Below are 20,082 nucleotides of genomic sequence, written 5' to 3' on the forward strand. Positions count from 1 at the left end.
CAGCTTTAATTATTCGGTCATGAGAGATGTTGAAATAGTGTAATAAATCACATGTTCCTCGAAAAATGTCTAAAAGGAATCTAAATAATAATATAGCAAGCTATCTTATTTTAGTACTGACAAAATGGTTTAATCACGATAAAAACCATTCTCTCGGCTGCCACGACGCCAAGTTGTAAACACCCTCCTAGATAAAAGAAATTACATGGAACATTTTTCCTGCTGCAGATATCGAATAAAACCCTTGGTTGATCGGAGCAAATGTCTGCACTTATTAAAGGATACATATCTAGCAAACAATATAAACTGACTTTTCACTCTTCATTGACTAGTAGTGTATACAATCAACAGCCGGCAGATTGCGCTACGTTCACCGTTATGATAGTGTACACGAGACCACCCCATGAATAGGCACCTGTTGAAAACATGATTGATTGACAGATGATACGCGATTGTGATCGATTCGCTTAGGGTCCAGGGGCGGGAGGAAACTGCGCTACGGCTTAGGCAAGTCGCTGTCACAGTCCTCTAATTGGTAAGAGGTGAAGGTGTCAAAATCGGTGGGAGGTACGCGAATGCTTAATGTTCACATGGACTGGCGCTCGTTAGATTTGAACCAAGTGTGAAATGAGTTGTAAAAGTAGCGACAAATATAGCGTCCGCGTGTGTGTTTTCTGTCAGTAGGTACTACTGCCAGTGCACGATTTAGGACCCGCTCTGTGTGACAATGCACTTTACAATGTGTCGCCGAGATTAATGGCTTATTAATGGGGTTAATGGTATGATTGCGGATTGGTATGATGGACTGCGAAGAGTTTTGCCACGTGTGATGATATAACAGTTTTAATGTTACAGTGTATTACAGCATATATGCTTGATCATTTGCACAGCTAACTACTGTTAGTGAGTAGATCATGTTTTATCGAACGATATAATCTCTAGTCGGTTTCAATCTAAGCTTTGTCGTCAGTGTTAAATTGATTCAATTGCGGTAACGAGATAAAATCATAATTGAATCATTCAATGCTCTTAATTAGCAGAAATAATTATCTCTGATTAAATTGGGATCGAATTTCAAAACCCTCGCCGGCGGAATGAAAACATTAGCAGAAAACCAACAACTTTCGTAAATTCAATAAACACCTTCGGCTCGATGGTAATCGTACGATTCAACTTAATAAAGCCATCACCTCTAATTGGAATAAACAATCGGTTTCCTCTTGCAATAAAAACATTCATATGTGGCCATTGAGAGCGCTTTTCATCAGACACATTACACAACTTAGTAGATGAACCTTCAACGCTTGATGTGGTCATTGAGGTTTTAGGCTGAAATTTAACCCCTCTTTAGTTAGGAGGCCATCGTCACGCCGTCGTCTAGCGCTATTTCGGCATTTTTTCAAAAGCATGCTCTCAAATTTTAAAAGGCGATTGGGGTGCAAGAAAACTATTGATCCATCTGAAATTGTTGAGAGTATCCTACACCAATTGGTTACTGGCCAAAAAGTATGCTCCATCGCTGCCGTTCGCGTGCGCCATTGCGTATTTCCTTGAGACGTCTTGTGTTTGAAGTTTCCGTTTTCCATCATTCCGAATGCACATTCTGTTTACAATGAACGAAGCGAATCATTCGAGCAATTTGCTCGCGCCGTCATAGAGACAATTCCCGGCCAAAACCGCAACGCAGCATAATTCTCACGTGTTCTTGCCCAACAACTGTGTTTAAGCTGCCAGCACGCTATCAGTAAAACCACGCACACAAAAATACTGCAACCGCACCTTATTATCACGTTCATTGATAATCGGTGAGATGCAGAGAGAAAAAACGCGGTGTTTAATGGAGGAAAAAAATCAGCATTCCAGTAGAACCTTGTATGTGACCCCAGCTGCTGTGTTTGATTCTGTACACAACACTTCCCCAGCGGTACATGCTCTTGAGAAAAATGTTAAACGGTACGACCGGCCGCGCTGATCTGCTTGCAACAGCTACCGATGCACGCGGTGAGCTTTAATTGCATCTGCAGCTCCCCAGCCCACCCTACGCAGCATCCAAAGGTAGGGTGAGCAAGGGTAAGATGAACAACCCATGGTTCGCAATGTTTGTCATTTCACCTAAACTCTGAGAATCGATAAGGGAACGGTAGCAGCCAAACGAATGACACATTTTATGGTTAATAAAGTAATAAAGTTTGGATTAATAAACTCCGCTCATAACTCGTGGAAACCTTACCAAGCTTTGTGTTGTTCGGAAACCAGCTTCGATGGTGACAACAGAAACCTTTTGTTTTTATCGTTTTTTTTTTCAATTTTCTTGGTATGTCCAGTGACTACCGTGCTGGATCGAAACCCGTACAGTATCGAAATCCGTACACCTTGATGTTTTTCTTCAGTTTAATGCATTATAAAAATGGAAATTCATAGGATAGTTACATGTACATATCCGTTGAACTGTTGGCCTTCTGTTAAATTAAACTATGCGCCAGTAGGCCATGAAATAAAAATATTAAAAATAAAAATAAATCGTGTATCGGTTTCAGCTGTCATTTCGTTGTATCGTTAGAGAATTTACTAAGGAAACGTTCTCCAGAAAAAAACGATTTTCAAGTGGGATATAAGTGTTTCAATCTGTGAATCTTTTTGAAATTCTCTTCTTCTTTCTTTTTGAAATCACGTTTTACTCAGAAAATTACACTCTTTTAGGTGATATATAAAAATCAGAAATCCATGAATAGCTAAACAACCCAATTCGCTTAAAATATGAAGAATAGTTTACTCTTCCAGACAAAGTACGGACCAGTTTACACTGCTGCTTGAAATGTTCAATGAAGCCGCAGTAGAAAAAAATTTAGTCAACTGACATTGTAATAAATTTTTGTTGAATAATGGTGTTGTTTGTCTATATACGAATTTTTGATATTTATATATCAGCTAAAAGAGTGAATTTTTCTGAGCAAACGTTGTGGAGAATAAAAAGCACTTGTATACATCGGCGAACTGTCATTCAAGCGATTTCGAGGAGTTAATGGGTGAATAAGTAGGCCGGAAGGAAAATATGTTGTTCTTCAGTAGAATGAAGTAAAAAACAAAATGTTACCTAGTGACAACCAGTTATTCATTCGTATCTCTGTTAACAAATATTTTTTTGTGATTAAAGCTTTAACTAGGTAGAAAAGAAAGATAAGTGAAACTGTACGAGCATTGGAAGAGACCTGCCAGGTTCGAAGAGACAAATGCTATTACCACGGCTTTTGGTGTTATAAAGTAAGTAAGTATCAGGAGTTTTATGAAGTAAAACAGACCAAAATAAAATGCCATAATATAGTAAAACAGTTGCAAAGGTTGTTTGTAAGACACGACCGCAAAGTGAACGAAGAATTACGACAGCCCGTCTTATGTCAATGTATTTCTTGCAATAGGTTTAAGAATACGTCAGATGTAGAGAAATTATTTTTACTTTTTCAATTGAAAATATGTGGTTGTCTTGAAAGGACGATTAGTTTTAGTTTTCGTAAAACTGGGGACATGCCCACATATCGACGGTGCTTCCCACACAGAAGAGAGATCCAAAATAAAGTGCTGTAGGAGGCGCTGTTTATTCTGTTGATTCGTCTGTTATGGAAGGTAGCAAGATATTTAAAATCGTCGCCTATTGCACCTCTGCTAATGGGGAGTTTTAATTTGAAAAAAATGCCTGCTTTTTCTTATACTAATCGATGATCGACCTTTCAGTAAGCACTACACATTTCTTCTTGAATCTCTACGGTTTTTCTATGATTTTTTAATTGAAAAATAATATTTTTTTAAATTTTCACTAACTGGCAAGAAGTGAACAAAGTGACATTTCTGCTGCAGGAAAATATTACCCTGGTAGAGCACAAAATGACATTTCTGTGGAAATATAACCCTGGTTCGCATGCTATGACAGGGATGCCAAATGCTAAGACTTGTCTTAATTTCGAAGACATTAGAGCTCGTGTGAATAAGTGGAAGCCTAATAACTGGTTCGTTACCCGAGTAAAGTTGAACAACAAAACGATAACATGATGTTATGCCTTGTTATCAAGTAAGCCAATATTTAGATAACAGAGAAAAACAAAATGAATCCAAAAATGCCATGATTTGTTATTCAGATGTCCTGAGAGCTGTTATCTTACTTTATTCGGGTAACCACACCCGATTGAATGTGTTCACTGGAATTTTTGCATATTCAATGGGGACCGTGTTTACAGATTTCTTATGTGTGGAGATATTTTTTATGGAGTGTGAAGACACTTGAAAATCGACCTGGCATCCCCGTGTCATGATTTCTTGATGGCAGGGTTTATCTTAAAATCCCTTACAGTTATTAAAATTCAAAATCGATTTTTTTCAATAGTTCTGCTGGTAAAATTGAAAAAAAGTCAATAGAATATGAATTTCTTTGCCATTTCTTATCAAAAGAAAAAATAATTAACATACCCCTAAACCACCCTATTGCTGGTCGATCCAGTTCCTAGTAATTCACCCTCTTGCAACAGTAATCGGATATACCGTTACCGCTACCGATATTGCTACCCGCTGTTACTAAGTTGAAATTGTTCTTTCTACAATCTATTGGTGAAATGGTTGGATTGAGCAGAAGCAGGCTTTTATGCAGCCCAAGAAAGCATTGCCGGTTGACTAGGTAGAATATTCTGTCGACCGTGTTAGGGAAAGTGGGCATTAAGCGACCAACCAGATCAATCGAAATCGGCGTGTCAACAAGGCTTAATTCCCTACAGTGAGAATAAGCTAGTCTGAAAATTTGACGGCCGGCAGATTTTGATTGCCAGCTTGTGTGATGCCAAAAAACGGAGGCTTACCGCTAATGCTGTTGCTACTCCACAAAGCTTTTTATAAAAGGAAGTAGCCTCTAAGACAGTTTTTTACTAGAGGAAAAAATGCCGCTGCACCTACCGCTGATGCTGCTACCAATAGTTTTCGTGATACCCGCTACAACCGTCACTGATGTTATCCACTGCTGCTGTTATCCGCTGCCGATGTCTCTACTGCTGCTACCCGCTACTACTTAGTTGGACCATGCTTGTGGCCATTCACTAGTTAACTTCTTGGTTTGAGCAGAAACAGGATCTTATATAGCAAAAATAGTACATTCTCGCCCAACTAGGTGAAATTTTTGTCGACCGTGATAGGGAAAGCAAGCATTAGGTGACTAAGGTTTCATGACTCCAAATGGTAGGTTTTTTGATGCCTAACAACTTGGCCGAAGACTTCAAAGAGCTTGGGTGTCCCAAAAAAATACTGGAGATGTTCAAAGTTGAGTATGTCGAAATTTATGTTACAAATCATTTTTTCTGCCAACACTGCCAGTGTACAGGCGTTAGTCTGATTTCCATCAGAGTCTGTGTGTATATAGAGTCGCGCAAAGAGAATATCTATCGTTTCGGCAACACAATTTTTGCGCTGTTTGTTGCCAAGAACTATACAGTTCTGTTTTTCACCATGCATAAGCGATTATCATTTTTTGATATTCTTCACAAGATACACAGTTTGCTTTGCTTATGATGCTTTGTTAAATTTAACTGAACCAAGTGTGCAGGTTTAATGTTGGATTAAAATGTGTAGTTAAAACTTCGGAAAAACACATATCCTTTATCACGCTTAATTACAACACTTTTCATCCACTCCTTACATTATCACTTTGTTGATTTACATTGCTCGATTGGTTCGTTTGACACTGATTTGGTTCCTTTGGTTTCATCTTTGCGCGACTCTATATTATAAACATAGACTCTGATTTCCATCAGAAGAAACCTGTGAAAAACGTTATAGATTCTACCTACGACAGGAATATTGTTCGTTTAATCCAGCTGAGTGTATAAGCTCGTTACGACAGGTTATTTTTTATGGGAATCCTACTGGCGCTGGTACATTGGTAATGTTGGCAGAAAACAAGTGTTTCTGCTTTTAAATCGACATACTTAACTTTGAACAACTATAGCTCTTCTTAGGAACATCCTAGCTCTTCAGTGCCTTCTGCAAAGTTGTTAAGCATCTAAAATACTATACTTTCACATAATGTAGTGCATTATTAGATCTCTATTAAGCTCTCTAGAAAGGTAAATGTAAAAAAGTGGATTTTCCTATATAAATTTTCATACAAATTTGAAATGCAATGCGCCAAGCGGAGACAAAACCAATCGACTTCAGGTAAGTTTAGGGTTGTTTGGGGCCCCAAAAGGAACCAAAAAAAGTTAGTTCTGGACAATCGATCACTTTCCCACCCTATATGTAATATATGTTGCAATAAGACGTAATTCTACGTCAAAACATATAATCAACGTTGTTGTATGTTACTATTTTTTAAATACAAGGTATATTTTCGGCTGAGCAGTCTCAAGAAGTAGGACGACGTTCGACGTTTCGTCAGTGATCAATAACATCTTCAGGGAAAACTGCAGAGATTTTTTTTTTGCTCAACAACGTGCCAATGTTCAATATTTTTTTAAGGAAGCATTTTTTCCAAAAAAAGTTACTAAATGTTTTTTTTCGTAGCTTCAATCCCTTATTGATTGAAGCATGTTGATGATCATTTTACCTTACAATACCATCGCAAGACGTCGTTTTGTGTGGCTGCTTGATACCACTTCTGTGGCACGCACCAATTGTAGTAAACTCGGGTCGATGTTTCAATCTACCTTGCTGAGGCTTACTTGCGGCCGCTCTATTTATTCATACACCGACTAATGTTATGATGCACGTCATCCGAGCAGTGTCGTTGATGACGAAAAGGGTCGAAAAGTTGCGCGCTCGCATGCGCGTGGGAATAAAACCTTCCTTCCCATATGGACTAACCAGTGTAAAAAAAAAGGTGGCTTAACGTTGAAGAGGTGAAGTGCAAATAGCGAACCAGTCTGAAGTTTGTATGCACTGTAATTCATGTTTACTACCGGAGCGTTAGTGTTTGTGTGTGTACATAGGGACAACCTCGGGGGGTGACTGAGTGTGGGAGGCAAATTGCTGTTTTGCTGTAGCTTGAATTACATAATTGTAATTTTCCGAACAAATTATTAATTGATATACATCTAAATAACTATTAATACGTAATCACTTTTTATGATATGATTATTTCCATTTTTTTTTATCTCAAGTAAGAAAAAATAAATTATATTTATTTTTGCAAATTGGTGAATGTTTTTGCAGAAAAAAATGCTCATTAAATAAGTTAACTCGGCAACTCAAACAACCCACATCCATCTATTCAAATCATAAAAGTACATCAACAGCGCGAATGTGCGCTTTCCTTTCCATTCTCAACCGCCGTTTTCTGCCGGGCAAATATATATATATATATATGCATTTCATTTGGTAAACCCAGAAACTGGCCAATAATAATAGTGTGTCGTTATTAATTATTAACCACGAAGTACCGTTTTATTTCTCTACCTGACCGCTGTTTTCCCACTCGCCACACGATGATGAAGTAAATCACCCTCTGCGAACCACTAACTCGTACCTAACTACAACCTGTGCCACAACAACCCTAGCCTAGCATATCGCCGCGCTTTTCATTAAATCCAATGACAGTTTTCATTCCCTCCGGAGATTACGATAAATTCTTTAGATTGTCTTCAATTTAGCGCTTTTCCACGCGATTCCATCAGCGGAGGCCGACCGGCGGTTGATGAGATGACAGATCATTAAAACTCGAAGAGTTTTTTTTTCCTTCCTTACCAAAGTGAGTTCGCCGATTATTTCAACAAGTCAACTAAGTGGGTGATTTGCAGGAATAACTCTCTTGCGGTCAATGGGTGGGAAAACACTATCCGATTTCAATGAACGCGGTGTGGTGTTTATTTTGATGCTTTGATTGCTATCAGAAAGGTGTTGAATTGTTAGCTTTTTCGTCTTATTTTTCATTTGAAGTAAAGTGCTGTTTTTACCACCCAACCTCTAAATTCAACCAATAACATTGACAATGTTTAGCTCACGAGCTTGACATTCAAAAATGCATCATAATATATCAATCAAGTGTATGGTGGGTTCTTCCTCCGCGCCCGAAGGCTGCCTCCAAGAAGTCTTAAAAGTAGACTTTTGTGACATTACACCGTGATCTCTAGCGACACGATCGGATCGTCTGCCGATGTGAATAGACTCATCCAAGATGAGGTGCGACACCGGCGGCGCTAAAGCGAATGATGATGATGAACTGTTACCGCTTAACCGGTTTGAGGAGCGTAGTGGTGCGCTTCTCAGACGTCTCATCAGCGTAAAACTTGCACGCGAGAGCCATTACCGACGGTGGATTCCTACACACCGCACCGACTGAGTGTCGATCAGTTTGAAAGTGAAACATTTCGTTCTGCGAGGTTTATGCGACGCGGGGGTTTACGGGGAAGATGGGTTTCGCTATTTTGCGATGTATTTTTTTTTATTGCTGCCAAGGCCGATAGGAAGTGTGTTTCGCGGCTCGCTGTTGCACTTGTAGTGGCAGGTAGGGGCTTGATTTGGGGCGTTGAGTCAGCCTGTTGAAAAGTGGCGACAAGTGGCGATAATTGGCCACCGGGCTTGGTTACTCCGGAGTCCGGAACCGAAACGAATATGATGCAATCGTCGTTTATTCATCATATGTGCACTTCACGATGTGTACAGGCCGGGACTAAACTCGAATCCTCTCAACCTATAATGAAATGATGATAGGGTGCATAGGTTTCTGGGAGAAAACAAACACATGACTAGACTACATTAGCTCTGAGAAGCGATTCGATCGTTGCGTTTGTCTCTCCATAGGCCGGTAGTTACGGGAATAAAGGATAGCAACAGGAGAAAATCATGTCGCCTGAACAGCAGCAGAGGTGTGGTGCGGTGAGAGGAATGTGTGGGGGAAGGAACTACTTCGGCAGCGGTTGAGTTTAAGCGAGAGTAGGAGAGCAAACACTGTCATTTTCTTTATTTTCCTGACAAAAAATCATATTCATGAGTCAAAAGAATAAGGATATAACAAGTTCTGATCACTCTCTGTAACAGAGACGAATAACTTCATATACCGAGTTGTGCACATTGAGAACCACGTATTGTGGTGTACACTAATGAATAGAAATATATCGTAAAGAGGAAAGCAAAAAGAGTGCACCAGCACCGATACTTTGTTTTTCGCATACTGACGACGATGTCAACGCACCCTAGGCTTGTTTTATATGTATTCATTAATCGCTAGAGGTGTTTTTTTTCCTTCGCTGCTCCGGACTAAAGATGGCCTGGAAAATACGTGGGTCTCTTAGAGTCAAAGAGTGACCAGATTTCCGTGTGTTTCCCAATCGCTCGCTTAGTTAATGGTATTGCTTTTGACTGATCAGTGGCCAACAAATTACCTTCTCTTTGTGAATAATTTTGAGGCTGCTGTTGTAAAAAATCGAGAATTTCAACTAATTTTAAGATAGATTTGTATAAAAGACAAACTTATAATGTGAATTTAATGAAAAAGTAAACATTCTAATTCATTTAAAATGAATTCGTTCAACTCAAATTTAACTTCACTTAATCATAGCTTTGTAACACTTTATTTTTTCCAGCTAGCTATTGTAGCTTGCAGTTTTTACGAAGTAACACGGACTCTAATGATCCGATTGAAAATTAATGAATCACGACTGACTCCAAATTACCGTAATTGAAGGCTAAATGTTTGCCGTCGCTTTGAGTAGTTTGGTGTCAAATTACCGCTGCATGTCAAATATGCTCTCAAGTATGTGAATATGCTATTACTATTTGAACAATTAGTTTATTGCCACTAATAACTTGTGAAATTTGCGTTTCAGTCTCTCGTAAAACTAGTCATATTATCTTGGGTAAGATTACTGCGGATGCGCTTTATTATCTTTGTTTAGTATATGAATAAAAATTATTGATTTTGAATTGAAAAATTCGTTTTCTTAATTATTTCATATTATGCCATGTTTGTTTATAACTTTTTGCACACACTAAAAACTGAAGTTAAACTAAAAAACTGCAATGGAAAATTACCGAAATTACACATGTAACGCACCAGGGTTGTATAACACGATAGATTATCGTCGACAATTGTCATCGCCGATACCGATAATGTCTGCTGGCGTTATTGACGATGATGATGATCATCAGACGTTATCAGCTCACTAAAGGCCCAAATACACACACGGCGTAATGATGCCTTCTTCATACAAAATGGAAGGCAGGATAGCGATCACGCCTTCTTTTTGGTATGGAGAAGATGTCACTGCGCCGTGTGTGTATTTGGGCCTTAACGTCTCATGTCAGTTTTGTCTGCTGTGGCTGTGGTTGCGAATGGTGTTATGACTTGAAAAGTAGGCACAGGTAGGGTGATGCAGATTTTTTCTTTTTGAATGGTTGGAGACGAAGCATCACTAATAGCAAATTTCTTTATTCTACCAGCGCACCTCGTTTTGACCTGGAAGTGCACTAACTGCTGTCAAAACCCTTCTTTATTCGCTCGATTTTGACCCAGTTTTGACCTGCCGTGCTGCCCGAAGCGCACTGTGAAATTTGTTAGCTTCAACCCACCACCACACGTGCTAAGTTCGTAAACAATTATCTGGCATCTCTTTCTCACTTGCGTCTCAAATGGCGATGACGTTTTATTATTCCTCGGCAGTTTTGCCCGCACACAGTGGAATAAAGGAATTTGCTATGAGCAACAGAAAGAAACTTTTCCTTGTTTGTTTAGATTTCTTTTCTCATCAGGAGAAGAAATGTTTTAGTTTTAATTTTAAGTGTTTTGACGCTTTTCGAAGCACTAATGTGAATAGCAAGGTATGTGGCATTGTAATATTTACATTTCAAATGCATCTGAATGATCCAATGATGGAAAAATTGGTATGGTAGTGATTGTTCTTAAACAAATGTTATAGATTCGAGATCGTCCAGTAGCTATCGTATTCGGCAATAACGATAATGTCCGAAGACGTACGATAGGTTTATTAACAACCTCGCAACGAACATAAAATATTATTTTGTACTATAAGCCGCACCCGGCAGTAGAGTCATACTGGAAAGATGTTGCCACTTAACCGTAAATTACTGTAAGTTGGCTGCGTTCGTTTGTTTACATTAGTCTCGTAATTTTCATAAAAGCGCATTTTCTTTGTTTGTTTTCAAAATGCGAAAATTTTCAACGGAACTTCGCAAAAAATATTGTACATAAATTGAACGTGATTGCTTCAAACCCAGTTAAAACTAGTTCACCATCTCAACACACGGAAGCACTTGCTCATTCCTCTATTTAAGGATCAGTTGAATTTCATTCATGTGCAGGAATGCTCTTATTGACCCTCTAAATATTCAAATGAGCTTGTCTCACGCCATTCGCAATTACAACAATTTCAAACAGTACTCCATGTCCGCTTGGATTACGAATCATAGATTCCAAGAATACTTTCCTGGATTTGCATAAGCGCGACTCGTAACCGACTGGCTTTAGAACAAGTTTTTCCCGCTATTGGTATGACCCATCTGAGCACCACGGCAAGCGGATATCAGAGCACACACGATGAAATATTTCAAGAAATCAACATTACGAATGTAATCAGAGCCAAATTACCCCGCGTGAACGTGCTGCCGCAGGTGCATGGCTGTCAATTGAAGAAATGATCGCCCTGCCAGATATGAGACGTGAGGCAAGTGCTCTTGGGGGAAGGTACGCTGCTGACTTGCAAGAGTCAATAAATCATAAGACGTTAATTTGTGCAATTGCCGCATTGGAAATGTTCGCCGTGTGAAAAACGCCTGGTCAAGGCGTGGACAACAGTGGTTGCAATGGTCGTGTTTTACCCGGGAATCCAATCGAGAGGCTCCGACATGTCAATCTGATCTAGAGTGAATATCCCCCTTATATAACCGATAATGGGTTCGGAAGGGCACCCTTCTGTGGCAAGTGGATGGCGTGCCGCACGAGTTGTGCCACCAGCAAGGTTGGGTTTTCTCCCCCTGGCTAGGAATAGAAAACTACAGAGGAGCGACGTACGTGATGAAATGTTGCTTCGGTGGAGATTGGTTCCACTGTCATTTGTCAAACGGTGGGTCTAGATCAACCCCGGTTGTGGACACTTTCACGCATATTAATCTGATGGAACTGAATGGTCAGAAAATTTGCACTTGTTCGAATGTTACGAAACTGGGTCACACGATCCGGTGCACTTGGTGCGGTTCGGGGCTGCGTGTCGAAGACTTTTACGGCGATGTCGGAGATCGTGAGCCGCTGTGGGTTACTAATAGATTTAGGTTTTTTGTTGGCTGCTGCAGTGATTGACGTAATGATTGTCCAAAGTTGGTCACTGAAAATCTAAAACAGCTGTAGGGAGAGTTATTATCCAGATTCGTTTTTACTGTGGTAACCGCTCCGGAATTACAATTGAAACAAACCTCGTTGACTCGATAAAAAGTCCCTGACCGGAAAATGCAGTTTCACTTTCACAAACAGCAAGCCTCTATAGGTCTTTTAAATTTTACTGCCTCGTTCAATGTCAACGTCTTCAGATATTCAGCTGAACATGCACGAACTGCACGGAAAATGCATTCGAGCCTGGGCCGATCGCGTACTGTTTGTGCAACAGAGTTGTGCGTCCTTGGCGGTGAAGGTGTCGAGTATTCGTTAATGGTCTGCTCAACAAGCACCGAAGAAGTTTACAGCATACCCCAACTGACTCGACCTTGGTTCAGATGGGTTGTTCTGGTTGAAAATTTATCGCAGCGCTGAAAGGATTCCAGACAGTTTTTCAATTCCAAGGCCTCGCATCCAGACAGCGATCTCGTAATGCACTAAAAGGCTTTTACCACTTCAATTAAGTGACACAAAAATGGACAATTAGGTTGAACCAGATATACTAGTTTTTTCAATTATAAACTGTCCATGAATTAACAATTTTTCGACGATCGAATCACCAATTAGGTAATGAAAGCCGCACACAATTTCCCAACCTCCGAAATAATAAACCGTATAGTGAATTGTCGATCAGATAACCCACTTGCAGCCAGAGGAAAAGCGCGCAATCAATTTCCTCACTTACAAGATAGGTATTGACAGCACCGAATCACTGACTCATGGTGTAAACTACCGAAGGGTGTCCGTGACTGATCTAGCAAAGCGCGTCCAGCGAAAAAACAATAGCCAAAAATCCACTATGAATCAGCGGAATTCAGGTGGAAAGATGGGCACCGAAAAGCTTCGAAGTGGAAATTCTGAAAATGGTCCAGCAGCTGTCCGGTGCGGCGGTGTTATATCATCCACCAAGGTATGTGCAAAATATAACGAGTAAACGAAAGGTAAAAAAATGCATATTCGACACGCTACATTTCTCGTCTCTTGTTTGGCTCCCCTCGTCGATAATTAACTATTTTGGCAAGTATTTCACTAATTGTGAAAATTAAACATGTGGCAATGTTTACAATGTTGGGTTGCAATGGTGCAGAAATGTTTTGTGTGTCAGCGGTGATCATCGCCAATTTGGGAGGCGATCAGTTTCAACTCATTCAGCGAAATTCTGCACAGTTAGCTTTTGTCAATTAGATAATTATGATATTTCTTTCTTTGAAACCGATTCGTACCGCGGTGGTTTACCGGTTTAAATCAAACAAACAGGTTAATAATTTTCTGGTAAACATTTCGTTTACGGCTGGTCCTTCAGAAACCAGTTTTCACACGATTGTTTAACGACGGTTGTGCTTCCCCGGGAATGGACAACGCAGGCGATGCGTTTTTCCCCAACGAAATCAATCTGCTGCAATGGGTGACTAAATGGGACATTTTGGGAAAAATTCGTAGTTATTTCCCTCAAATTATTTGTTGGTTTTTACGCTCCATTCTTTCATACCGGTTTTAGCCTGTTGCTTGAAAGCTTAAGAAGAAATGATATATCGAAAAAAAAAAAACAAATTATCTTGTTTATCATGTTCTGATCCATTTAAAGCTTAAGGTAACAATTAATCGTTTCTATACCAAATAACGAAATAGATCTACTATCTACTCTTCATTGGTTGCTTTATTTTTCTTGTTGAAGTAATTCTTCAAATGGGCTAAATAAATTAATATATTATTAGAAATAATGATATGATAACTATAAATCCAATCAATTTGGCGAAAACGTAGTAGAAAAATAAATGTGTTTCTGAAAAAAAGCCCCGAAAGAAAAACTTCGTTATATAGTATTTGTCGCTCATGGGGGAAGTGAAAGAAAAACTTGACTCTTTGTATTTAATAACACTAGTCGACTCAAACGAAAAAAATGTTGCTTTCAAGCTCGAAATAGCTGCCCTAGGAAGATTACAGATTTTTAACCATTCTCGTGAATTTTGGTGACCCTACTCATTACCGAAACGCGTCAACTCACATGAGAGTGCGTCTCTTCAACGTTATCTCGTTTAGGTCTCTGAAAAAATGTTAGTGGCTGGGGGCACCAAAATTCACAGGAATTAGGGCCACATCTGTGTTGACCAGTGTAATGTTTTTTTAGGACATTTGAGTTTTTTAAATTTCAAGCCAATTTCATAATCAGGTTAATTAATTGACAAAACGCAAAAGTATCAAAAAAGAAATAAAACAACGTTTACTTCTAGTTTTAAGAAAATAAATATGGCATAATTTTTAGCATTCTTCACAATTTCTAATTTTGTTTTTTTTTTTGAAATGTCTTAAAACAAGTTGCATCTACAAAGAAAGCTTTTAGCATCGAAGCGTAATTCGATATGATGTATCTGAGAATTTGCTTCTTGGTCATGATTGAAAAACTGGATAGACTAGTCCTTGAAAAAATGATTAAACGCTTCATATCAAAATGAGGGAGAGCTCTGCAACGAATTTCCACACTTAAAATTTTAATAGTACGATGGTATTGTTGGGATTTTTCTTTCAGCGTGGTTTTATTTGTCGTCTTCACAATCGAGAAACGGCATCTACTCTGATTACTTGAAGGCTCAGTTGTATGTAATTGTTGTGTCCAACGAGTTTTGAATAAAAAAAACAATGTTGGTTGATTTTATATTTTCATGTTTTTTTGGTCAAAGTGACAAATTTTTGAACCAAAGTCAAAAACCACCCAAAACTTTACTCGTTGCACATCCTGAGTTCACAATAATCATCTTAAAATTTTATCTCAGAATTCTCCCAGAAACTTTAAATCTGTAGAATGTTGACTACAAAACAAATTTTTGTTTTGTTCGTTGTACAAATTAACAAAGTTTTTTTACTTTCCAAAATTGACGTCGATTACAATGGTTTAACCCTAGAACTCAAACTGGAAAAAATGAAAAATTAAAGTTTTTAACCATTGCTGTGAATTTTGGTGCCCCTAGTGAAGATAATTTTTTCAGAGACTTAAATGAGTTTTCCCATGAGCCAACGTAGAAACGACAAACCTGGTGAGTAATTACTGTGCCTTACTTTGACGCACTTCTTTATACACTAGGGGCACCAAAATTCACATGAATGGTTGAAAAGCTATAATCTTTTTAGAGCAACTATTTTGAGTTTTAGGGCAGATTTTTTCCGATTTTGTCGGCCAGTGTTATATGTCTAGGAAATTGCTTAGAAATCGGATTTACGTGATTTCTACATTTTAACTCATTTTGAAAATAGAGATTTCAAAAAGGTATTTTTTTTTTCAAGGAGAGCTCAAGAATTAGTTGCACAGTTTGAAAGATCGTAAAATTGCAAAAAAAAAAACGTTCAACAAATATTTTCACAAAAATAATTTTGCATAACATATACAAAAACATTCTGAATAAGACTAAAACTGGACTAGAAACATCGATGAAGCGTTTCGAGATTACATTCGGATATGAAAAATCCTTTGAATAATACCCTAAAGTACTATGCTTCTTTTTAGAAACGTTGCACATTGTAACAATTCAATTTCATTTACGTGAAGTGATAGGGCTTGCTGTTGATAGGAAACTTTTGTTGTCAACCATCATTTGTGCACACACTTTGGATCAACAAGTTTATGGTACATTTGAATCGAATAGCATAAACTTGGAATGGACGATCGATCTTAACACTTTTACTTTTTATCACAAACAGCTTGTCAAACTGTAACAGCATGATTTTAGATTTTTTTTTCTGTTTCACAAAAACAATTCAGCTTCTCTAATTTGTTTTTCTTGTTTTCAGTTTATGTTTTGTCATTAATTACAGTTTCACAAAATTTATCTTCAAGATGTGTTGACGAATGATGATTGTTTTCTACAAAAGTTCCAAAGAACATTCCGATCGTTTCAAATTTTCACTAAAAAAATGTTGTTCATTTTTCAAACACACAGTAAAACAGAGCTTCTAGCTAACAACAGTCCATTTCGTTCGCCCAGCCGAATTCTTACTTGGACGCAAAATCCACAAAACTTTGGCTCACCTTGGTCCAAAAACTGGCCGGACTTTCTGGCGTAACTGCGTTACTAATCCACAGCAAGATTTTCGAGGTATCCACTTGAACCTCAACGCTTCACTGGGTTACTCGTTCACGGCAAACTCTACACTGCACCGCCACTGTACTAAAACCGAAAATATAAGCGAAAAAACAGTGTGGTGGAAACTGGATCACAAATTCGGAAAATTCCTCAACTCTGACACCCGGCACAGTTGCCCACAATGAACTGTGAATGTCTGCACTTAGTTCAATCTGTTTTATACGTGAAGCATTTATAGTTTAGGCACCAACTTCGGCCGGGGTTGTAGAGCTTTTTTTTCTCCGGGAGGGTGAGAGCCTCGTATACTCTCGCAGCGAGCCACCGATCGAGCGGAATCGCTACCCTCTACGAAAATGCAGACAAAACATAAACAATCGATGCATAATGCATTTTTTCCACCGTAGGTCCGGAGAAACCGATCGCGGCTGCTCTCGTCGCGCGGTCCGCGTGCCGGCCTGTCGACCAACCGACGAGCGTGCCATAAAATGCCATGCGCGGCTCGCTCTCTTGCTATAATCCACCACGAGGTGCTGCGAGCTGCGTTGGTGACTCTCATTAACAACGCAAATTGCAGAGCTTTTTGCAGGGTAGTGCGCTGTTATCATTTAAAAAAGACCCAACCAACGTGGCTGGCATCACTTCCCAATTAGGGGATGTACTGAAGCCAATCGAGCAAGAGTAAAAATAAATCAGCAAGCTTTCGCTAAACATGTATGACCGCAACCGTTTTTTAAAGGGCCAGTCGATGTCTCTCGCAGACTCGCAGACTCAGATAATGAATGGCTCCGTAAGGGGTTGCAAGAGTCGCCTTTCAAAACACGGATCGCCTCCGGTCATGTCATCCAGCAGAAATAAGACAAAGTAGCAGCTCTTGGGTCTGGTAGTCGCATAATTAAATTGATTCACTTTTTGTCGCTTTTGTATTCCGATGGTGTACACATATGTGACTTGCAGTGTGGGGTCACATAAATCGCACTGGGTGAGTGACAAAAAGTTGCACTTTTGCATAGACAGGTTTGGTTTATGGCCTTTTTCCTGTTTGCTAGGGAGCAGCAGCGAATATTTATAAGTCAATTTGATTGTTGTTATATCATTTGTTTTGTTATTTTTAGCGTGCACATGGTTTTCTTGCTTTGATTAATCTTATTCAGTAGCTAGTTCAGCTTTCTAGTTTTGATTAATCTTATTCAGTAGCTATGAATGGAGCTTGCTTAGCTCGCTCCCAATATTGCGATAGCATCGTGAAGGTGTGATGCAAGTTTTTTTGCATTGATCAGCACGATTTTCGGTGTAAAGGCCACAGTGCCCACCGGTTCTTCTACGCACCAACTGCATTCCGATCGAGCAAACCTAATTCGCATTGTTGCCGTGGCTGCCGCAGAAATATTTGAAAAATATTAAGGGCCATCCACATTCCATGTGGAGAGACAAATCGTCATATTAGAACTTCCTCCCCTCCTCTTTCTACGCCCTTGCGAGCGGCCTTCCGGCAGTTGGGAAATGCCCAAACCCCTTGTATTGAGCATGAAGTCGATTTTCATTTCCAAAATTTTCTTACACGCATTTCAACCTTTACTTCAGAAATCAGAATATTTCGGAATCCAGCTGGAACCACTTTAGTTCCATCTTCTGAGTGCATTATTCCAAGTTTAACTGAAAATAATCAAGAGCGCTCAAAATAACAAAACAAATAAAACGCTCAGAATTCAGGCTGAAGTATTTAAAAAAATATTGCTTAAGGAAAAAATAAACCAAACCAGAAATAGACTAAATCTAGCTGAAAGTGGTTTCAAAAACAGGAGTGGTAAAAAAGCCACGTTTAACCTAATAACTTAAAGGAGCAACTATAAATCATGAAAAATACCAAATTGAGAAAAAACTATATATAGCTTGAAACACTTCGGAAGGTTTGAAAGAAAAAAAGAGAATAAATTCCGAATCCAGCTCGAAATAGATGAAAAACGTCTCTGAGAACTAGAGAAAGCTAACAATGGGAATACTGGCTTGAAACGCTTTTATTGGACAGAAAATGTCGAAATAAATTATGATCAAAATTTATCCAAAAAGGGCTGAAAATGCTTTTAAGTTACAAAAGAAATTCGTCTAAACATATACATATTATTTAAGGGGAATAGTTGCTCCAAATTTTGTCTAATCAACATCTCTGCATGCTAGAATGAATCTTTCAATATCTTTGAATTCAGAGCACATTATTCCAAGAATGAAGAACTTAGCAAAAAAAGCGGTAGAAATAGTTTAAATCTAATAAATTTAAAAAGCAACTATAAATCATAAAAATAGTATATTGCTGAAAAAACTATATGAAGCTTAAAACACTTCGGAAGGTCTGAAAGAATAAAAGAAAATAAATTTTGGATTCAGCTCAAAATAGATGCAAAAAGTCTCTGAAAGCTAGAAAAAGCTAACAATGGAAATAATGGTTTAAAAAGCTCTAAAGGACGGAAAAGATCGACATAAAGTATAATAAAAATTTATGCAAAAAGAGCTGAAAAGTGCTTCTTAGTTACCTAGTTAGTAGATAATGAAGAAAATGAAAATTCGACTACAAATATATTCAAAAATTCAAGTCAAACAACGGATAAACCTAATTAAGAATTTCGAATAAACTAAAAATGTTTAAAAACGCTCCTGGAATCCTGAAAAAAATAAAAATAAAAGATAAACAAATAAATTTCAAACAGAACATGATTACAAGTTTAAATAACAGAAATAGGCCCATATTTACACACAACATAACATGCGACGAATTTACTTGCATATCGCTCAAAACCATTTGATTTATTAAAAAACTAAACGATCTCTGATTTTTCTTAAAACAACTCCCTTGCCTTTTTCATCTATTTAAGTCGTAGCGTAAATCTGGAGACGACTTAAACGCCTGAAGTCGCGAAGCCTTGACACAGCGTTGCCTGATAAAGTTAAGCTCATCGAAGCCTCACCAGAGGATTGCTGGAGTAATGTAAAAGCAGACATTACAGCGCAACGCATAAGGCTTTTGGGTTCATCGAGAGGAATCGACGTAACGGCTGATTTGATGAAGAATGTCGGACGAAAAAGAAAGCAGCGCATATGAACAGAAACGAAGACAGCACACCCATCTTTTCCGGGACTAAAAGCACCGTCTGGAAGAGCTGAAGTGTGAGGAAATGGAGCAGCGTTGAAAAGCGAACGAGAAGCAACACCTTTGGGGCCATCAACATTCCACGTGCACAGATTTTTGATGATTTTGACCTCCCTCTCCCCCTCCGTGGACATCTGCCCAAATAAATTTTAAAAATTTTGTATGGACCGTAGACATTTCGTGGAGACTCCTCCCCCAAAGCTGTCCACATGGAAAGTGAATGGCACCTTTCTCCTTCTTCCTGCATGAGAACGAGACATATGCTATGCTTCTCAAGTCTTTTGTACACACGCTTCCGAGATACTCTTTCTTCTTCATGTACCCGCCTTGCGAGCAGACCGATGTCATGACAACTGTTTTTTGAAGCCGTCGCTGATGATGATGGCGCTAGTGTTGAAAATATGATCATAAGCTTTGTTCATTGGGCCGGATTTTTTACGTGCTCCTAACAATGTTGAAAGTAGGGCTCTCCAGAACGTGATGAAACATGTTTGAACGTGACCATTTATGTC

The 20,082-nt window shown here is 38.8% G+C and overlaps 1 protein-coding gene across 1 annotated transcript in view; it reads right to left on the bottom strand.

The window, feature by feature from the left end:
- LOC129725348 (peroxidase) overlaps positions 1 to 16,623 on the bottom strand; it is a 54,582-nt gene extending 37,959 nt beyond the window's left edge. The window contains exon 1 of the mRNA XM_055681042.1: positions 16,374 to 16,623. The gene's annotated coding sequence lies outside the window, so the exon portion shown is untranslated. The remainder of the gene's footprint in view (positions 1 to 16,373) is intronic.
- Positions 16,624 to 20,082: the final 3,459 nt, after the last annotated feature.

Source organism: Wyeomyia smithii, chromosome 2 (genome assembly GCF_029784165.1).
Source record: "Wyeomyia smithii strain HCP4-BCI-WySm-NY-G18 chromosome 2, ASM2978416v1, whole genome shotgun sequence".
NCBI lineage: Eukaryota > Metazoa > Arthropoda > Insecta > Diptera > Culicidae > Wyeomyia > Wyeomyia smithii.